Below are 8,341 nucleotides of genomic sequence, written 5' to 3'. Positions count from 1 at the left end.
GATAGGTAAACAACATAGCTACGACTTCCGTGGTTTATTTTTACATTATCTAAAAATTCGGCCAAAATGGATGTTAAGAAAATTTCCTCGTCAATTTAGGGAGGCCCAGAAAGTGGCCGATTTTAATTGAATCTTAGTATGTGACAATTCGTTGGATAGGAAAACCGACTTCCATTGTTTATTTTTACATTCTCTAAAAATTCGGCCAAAATGGATGTTAAGAAAATTTCCTCGTCATTTTAGGGAGGCCCAGAAAGTGGCCGGTTTTAATTGAATCTTAGAATGTGACAATTCGTTGGATAGGTAAACAACATATCTACGACTTCCATGGTTTATTTTTACATTCTCTAAAAATTCGGCCAAAATTGATGTTAAGAAAATTTCCTCGTCAATTTAGGGAGGCCCAGAAAGTGGTCGATTTGAATTGAATCTTAGCATGTGACAATTCGTTGGATAGGTAAACAACATAGCTACGACTTCCATGGTTTATTTTTACATTCTCTAAAAATTCGGCCAAAATGGATGTTAAGAAAATTTCCTCGTCAATTTAGGGAGGCCCAGAAAGTGGCCGATTTTAATTGAATCTTAGCATGTGACAATTCGTTGGATAGGAAAACAACATTGCTACGACTTCCATGGTTTATTTTTACATTCTGTAAAAATTCGGCCAAAATGGATGTTAAGAAAATTTGCTCGTCATTTTAGGGAGGCCCAGAAAGTGGCCGGTTTTAATTGAATCTTAGAATGTGACAATTCGTTGGATAGGTAAACAACATATCTACGACTTCCATGGTTTATTTTTACATTCTCTAAAAATTCGGCCAAAATGGATGTTAAGAAAATTTCCTCGTCAATTTAGGGAGGCCCAGAAAGTGGTCGATTTGAATTGAATCTTAGCATGTGACAATTTGTTGGATAGGTAAACAACATAGGTACGACTTCCATGGTTTATTTTTACATTCTCTAAAAATTCGGCCAAAATGGATGTTAAGAAAATTTCCTCTTCAATTTAGGGAGGCCCAGAAAGTGGCCGATTTGAATTGAATCTTAGCATGTGACAATTCGTTGGATAGGTAAACAACATAGCTACGACTTCCGTGGTTTATTTTTACATTATCTAAAAATTCGGCCAAAATGGATGTTAAGAAAATTTCCTCGTCAATTTAGGGAGGCCCAGAAAGTGGCCGATTTTAATTGAATCTTAGCATGTGACAATTCGTTGGATAGGAAAACCGACTTCCATTGTTTATTTTTACATTCTTTAAAAATTCGGCCAAAATGGATGTTAAGAAAATTTCCTCGTCATTTTAGGGAGGCCCAGAAAGTGGCCGGTTTTAATTGAATCTTAGAATGTGACAATTCGTTGGATAGGTAAACAACATATCTACGACTTCCATGGTTTATTTTTACATTCTCTAAAAATTCGGCCAAAATGGATGTTAAGAAAATTTCCTCGTCAATTTAGGGAGGCCCAGAAAGTGGCCGATTTGAATTGAATCTTAGCATGTGACAATTCGTTGGATAGGTAAACAACATAGCTACGACTTCCGTGGTTTATTTTTACATTATCTAAAAATTCGGCCAAAATGGATGTTAAGAAAATTTCCTCGTCAATTTAGGGAGGCCTAGAAAGTGGCCGATTTTAATTGAATCTTAGTATGTGACAATTCGTTGGATAGGAAAACCGACTTCCATTGTTTATTTTTACATTCTCTAAAAATTCGGCCAAAATGGATGTTAAGAAAATTTCCTCGTCATTTTAGGGAGGCCCAGAAAGTGGCCGGTTTTAATTGAATCTTAGAATGTGACAATTCGTTGGATAGGTAAACAACATATCTACGACTTCCATGGTTTATTTTTACATTCTCTAAAAATTCGGCCAAAATTGATGTTAAGAAAATTTCCTCGTCAATTTAGGGAGGCCCAGAAAGTGGTCGATTTGAATTGAATCTTAGCATGTGACAATTCGTTGGATAGGTAAACAACATAGCTACGACTTCCATGGTTTATTTTTACATTCTCTAAAAATTCGGCCAAAATGGATGTTAAGAAAATTTCCTCGTCAATTTAGGGAGGCCCAGAAAGTGGCCGATTTTAATTGAATCTTAGCATGTGACAATTCGTTGGATAGGTAAACAACATAGCTACGACTTCCGTGGTTTATTTTTACATTATCTAAAAATTCGGCCAAAATGGATGTTAAGAAAATTTCCTCGACAATTTAGGGAGGCCCAGAAAGTGGCCGATTTTAATTGAATCTTAGCATGTGACAATTCGTTGGATAGGAAAACAACATTGCTACGACTTCCATGGTTTATTTTTACATTCTGTAAAAATTCGGCCAAAATGGATGTTAAGAAAATTTGCTCGTCATTTTAGGGAGGCCCAGAAAGTGGCCGGTTTTAATTGAATCTTAGAATGTGACAATTCGTTGGATAGGTAAACAACATATCTACGACTTCCATGGTTTATTTTTACATTCTCTAAAAATTCGGCCAAAATGGATGTTAAGAAAATTTCCTCGTCAATTTAGGGAGGCCCAGAAAGTGGTCGATTTGAATTGAATCTTAGCATGTGACAATTTGTTGGATAGGTAAACAACATAGGTACGACTTCCATGGTTTATTTTTACATTCTCTAAAAATTCGGCCAAAATGGATGTTAAGAAAATTTCCTCTTCAATTTAGGGAGGCCCAGAAAGTGGCCGATTTTAATTGAATCTTAGCATGTGACAATTCGTTGGATAGGTAAACAACATAGCTACGACTTCCGTGGTTTATTTTTACATTATCTAAAAATTCGGCCAAAATGGATGTTAAGAAAATTTCCTCGTCAATTTAGGGAGGCCCAGAAAGTGGCCGATTTTAATTGAATCTTAGCATGTGACAATTCGTTGGATAGGAAAACCGACTTCCATTGTTTATTTTTACATTCTTTAAAAATTCGGCCAAAATGGATGTTAAGAAAATTTCCTCGTCATTTTAGGGAGGCCCAGAAAGTGGCCGGTTTTAATTGAATCTTAGAATGTGACAATTCGTTGGATAGGTAAACAACATATCTACGACTTCCATGGTTTATTTTTACATTCTCTAAAAATTCGGCCAAAATGGATGTTAAGAAAATTTCCTCGTCAGTTTAGGGAGGCCCAGAAAGTGGTCGATTTGAATTGAATCTTAGCATGTGACAATTCGTTGGATAGGTAAACAACATAGCTACGACTTCCATGGTTTATTTTTACATTCTCTAAAAATTCGGCCAAAATGGATGTTAAGAAAATTTCCTCGTCAATTTAGGGAGGCCCAGAAAGTGGCCGATTTTAATTGAATCTTAGCATGTGACAATTCGTTGGATAGGTAAACAACATAGCTACGACTTCCGTGGTTTATTTTTACATTATCTAAAAATTCGGCCAAAATGGATGTTAAGAAAATTTCCTCGTCAATTTAGGGAGGCCCAGAAAGTGGCCGATTTTAATTGAATCTTAGCATGTGACAATTCGTTGGATAGGAAAACCGACTTCCATTGTTTATTTTTACATTCTTTAAAAATTCGGCCAAAATGGATGTTAAGAAAATTTCCTCGTCATTTTAGGGAGGCCCAGAAAGTGGCCGGTTTTAATTGAATCTTAGAATGTGCAATTCGTTGGATAGGTAAACAACATATCTACGACTTCCATGGTTTATTTTTACATTCTCTAAAAATTCGGCCAAAATGGATGTTAAGAAAATTTCCTCGTCAATTTAGGGAGGCCCAGAAAGTGGCCGATTTTAATTGAATCTTAGCATGTGACAATTCGTTGGATAGGTAAACAACATAGCTACGACTTTCGTGGTTTATTTTTACAATATCTAAAAATTCGGCCAAAATGGATGTTAAGAAAATTTCCTCGTCAATTTAGGGAGGCCCAGAAAGTGGTCGATTTGAATTGAATCTTAGCATGTGACAATTCGTTGGATAGGTAAACAACATAGCTACGACTTCCATGGTTTATTTTTACATTCTCTAAAAATTCGGCCAAAATGGATGTTAAGAAAATTTCCTCGTCAATTTAGGGAGGCCCAGAAAGTGGCCGATTTTAATTGAATCTTAGCATGTGACAATTCGTTGGATAGGTAAACAACATAGCTACGACTTTCGTGGTTTATTTTTACATTATCTAAAAATTCGGCCAAAATGGATGTTAAGAAAATTTCCTCGACAATTTAGGGAGGCCCAGAAAGTGGCCGATTTTAATTGAATCTTAGCATGTGACAATTCGTTGGATAGGTAAACAACATAGCTACGACTTCCGTGGTTTATTTTTACATTATCTAAAAATTCGGCCAAAATGGATGTTAAGAAAATTTCCTCGTCAATTTAGGGAGGCCCAGAAAGTGGCCGATTTTAATTGAATCTTAGCATGTGACAATTCGTTGGATAGGAAAACCGACTTCCATTGTTTATTTTTACATTCTTTAAAAATTCGGCCAAAATGGATGTTAAGAAAATTTCCTCGTCATTTTAGGGAGGCCCAGAAAGTGGCCGGTTTTAATTGAATCTTAGAATGTGACTATTCGTTGGATAGGTAAACAACATATCTACGACTTCCATGGTTTATTTTTACATTCTCTAAAAATTCGGCCAAAATGGATGTTAAGAAAATTTCCTCGTCAATTTAGGGAGGCCCAGAAAGTGGTCGATTTGAATTGAATCTTAGCATGTGACAATTCGTTGGATAGGTAAACAACATAGCTACGACTTCCATGGTTTATTTTTACATTCTCTAAAAATTCGGCCAAAATGGATGTTAAGGAAATTTCCTCGTCAATTTAGGGAGGCCCAGAAAGGGGCCGATTTTAATTGAATCTTAGCATGTGACAATTCGTTGGATAGGTAAACAACATAGCTACGACTTCCGTGGTTTATTTTTACATTATCTAAAAATTCGGCCAAAATGGATGTTAAGAAAATTTCCTCGTCAATTTAGGGAGGCCCAGAAAGTGGCCGATTTTAATTGAATCTTAGCATGTGACAATTCGTTGGATAGGAAAACCGACTTCCATTGTTTATTTTTACATTCTTTAAAAATCCGGCCAAAATGGATGTTAAGAAAATTTCCTCGTCATTTTAGGGAGGCCCAGAAAGTGGCCGGTTTTAATTGAATCTTAGAATGTGACAATTTGTTGGATAGGTAAACAACATATCTACGACTTCCATGGTTTATTTTTACATTCTCTAAAAATTCGGCCAAAATGGATGTTAAGAAAATTTCCTCGTCAATTTAGGGAGGCCCAGAAAGTGGTCGATTTGAATTGAATCTTAGCATGTGACAATTCGTTGGATAGGTAAACAACATAGCTACGACTTCCATGGTTTATTTTTACATTCTCTAAAAATTCGGCCAAAATGGATGTTAAGAAAATTTCCTCGTCAATTTAGGGAGGCCCAGAAAGTGGCCGATTTTAATTGAATCTTAGCATGTGACAATTCGTTGGATAGGTAAACAACATAGCTACGACTTCCGTGGTTTATTTTTACATTATCTAAAAATTCGGCCAAAATGGATGTTAAGAAAATTTCCTCGACAATTTAGGGAGGCCCAGAAAGTGGCCGATTTTAATTGAATCTTAGCATGTGACAATTCGTTGGATAGGAAAACAACATTGCTACGACTTCCATGGTTTATTTTTACATTCTTTAAAAATTCGGCCAAAATGGATGTTAAGAAAATTTCCTCGTCATTTTAGGGAGGCCCAGAAAGTGGCCGGTTTTAATTGAATCTTAGAATGTGACAATTCGTTGGATAGGTAAACAACATATCTACGACTTCCATGGTTTATTTTTACAATCTCTAAAAATTCGGCCAAAATGGATGTTAAGAAAATTTCCTCATCATTTTAGGGAGGCCCGGAAAGTGGTCGATTTTAATTGAATCTTAGAATGTGACAATTCGTTGGATAGGTAAACAACATATCTACGACTTCCATGGTTTATTTTTACATTCCCTAAAAATTCGGCCAAAATGGATGTTAAGAAAATTTCCTCGTCAATTTAGGGAGGCTCAGCAAGTGGCCGATTTGAATTGAATCTTAGCATGTGACAATTCGTTGGATAGGTAAACAACATAGCTACGACTTCCATGGTTTATTTTTACATTCTCTAAAAATTCGGCCAAAATGGATGTTAAGAAAATTTCCTCGTCAATTTAGGGAGGCCCAGAAAGTGGCCGATTTGAATTGAATCTTAGCATGTGACAATTCGTTGGATAGGTAAACAACATAGCTACGACTTCCGTGGTTTATTTTTACATTATCTAAAAATTCGGCCAAAATGGATGTTAAGAAAATTTCCTCGTCAATTTAGGGAGGCCCAGAAAGTGGCCGATTTTAATTGAATCTTAGCATGTGACAATTCGTTGGATAGGAAAACCGACTTCCATTGTTTATTTTTACATTCTTTAAAAATTCGGCCAAAATGGATGTTAAGAAAATTTCCTCGTCATTTTAGGGAGGCCCAGAAAGTGGCCGGTTTTAATTGAATCTTAGAATGTGACAATTCGTTGGATAGGTAAACAACATATCTACGACTTCCATGGTTTATTTTTACATTCTCTAAAAATTCGGCCAAAATTGATGTTAAGAAAATTTCCTCGTCAATTTAGGGAGGCCCAGAAAGTGGTCGATTTGAATTGAATCTTAGCATGTGACAATTCGTTGGATAGGTAAACAACATAGCTACGACTTCCATGGTTTATTTTTACATTCTCTAAAAATTCGGCCAAAATGGATGTTAAGAAAATTTCCTCGACAATTTAGGGAGGCCCAGAAAGTGGCCGATTTTAATTGAATCTTAGCATGTGACAATTCGTTGGATAGGAAAACAACATTGCTACGACTTCCGTGGTTTATTTTTACATTCTTTAAAAATTCGGCCAAAATGGATGTTAAGAAAATTTCCTCGTCATTTTAGGGAGGCCCAGAAAGTGGCCGGTTTTAATTGAATCTTAGAATGTGACAATTCGTTGGATAGGTAAACAACATATCTACGACTTCCATGGTTTATTTTTACAATCTCTAAAAATTCGGCCAAAATGGATGTTAAGAAAATTTCCTCATCATTTTAGGGAGGCCCGGAAAGTGGCCGATTTTAATTGAATCTTAGAATGTGACAATTCGTTGGATAGGTAAACAACATATCTACGACTTCCATGGTTTATTTTTACATTCCCTAAAAATTCGGCCAAAATGGATGTTAAGAAAATTTCCTCGTCAATTTAGGGAGGCTCAGCAAGTGGCCGATTTGAATTGAATCTTAGCATGTGACAATTCGTTGGATAGGTAAACAACATAGCTACGACTTCCATGGTTTATTTTTACATTCTCTAAAAATTCGGCCAAAATGGATGTTAAGAAAATTTCCTCGTCAATTTAGGGAGGCCCAGAAAGTGGCCGATTTGAATTGAATCTTAGCATGTGACAATTCGTTGGATAGGTAAACAACATAGCTACGACTTCCATGGTTTATTTTTACATTATCTAAAAATTCGGCCAAAATGGATGTTAAGAAAATTTCCTCGTCAATTTAGGGAGGCCCAGAAAGTGGCCGATTTTAATTGAATCTTAGCATGTGACAATTCGTTGGATAGGAAAACCGACTTCCATTGTTTATTTTTACATTCTTTAAAAATTCGGCCAAAATGGATGTTAAGAAAATTTCCTCGTCATTTTAGGGAGGCCCAGAAAGTGGCCGGTTTTAATTGAATCTTAGAATGTGACAATTCGTTGGATAGGTAAACAACATATCTACGACTTCCATGGTTTATTTTTACATTCTCTAAAAATTCGGCCAAAATTGATGTTAAGAAAATTTCCTCGTCAATTTAGGGAGGCCCAGAAAGTGGTCGATTTAAATTGAATCTTAGCATGTGACAATTCGTTGGATAGGTAAACAACATAGCTACGACTTCCATGGTTTATTTTTACATTCTCTAGAAATTCGCCCAAAATGGATGTTAAGAAAATTTCCTCGTCAATTTAGGGAGGCCCAGAAAGTGGCCGATTTTAATTGAATCTTAGCATGTGACAATTCGTTGGATAGGTAAACAACATAGCTACGACTTCCGTGGTTTATTTTTACATTATCTAAAAATTCGGCCAAAATGGATGTTAAGAAAATTTCCTCGACAATTTAGGGAGGCCCAGAAAGTGGCCGATTTTAATTGAATCTTAGCATGTGACAATTCGTTGGATAGGAAAACAACATTGCTACGACTTCCACGGTTTATTTTTACATTCTTTAAAAATTCGGCCAAAATGGATGTTAAGAAAATTTCCTCGTCATTTTAGGGAGGCCCAGAAAGTGG

The sequence above is a fragment of the Medicago sativa genome, chromosome 3 (genome assembly GCF_051527215.1).
Source record: "Medicago sativa cultivar Bolivia chromosome 3, Bolivia_mono, whole genome shotgun sequence".
NCBI classification, from domain to species: Eukaryota; Viridiplantae; Streptophyta; class Magnoliopsida; order Fabales; family Fabaceae; genus Medicago; species Medicago sativa.
This window is presented reverse-complemented; position numbering follows the sequence as displayed.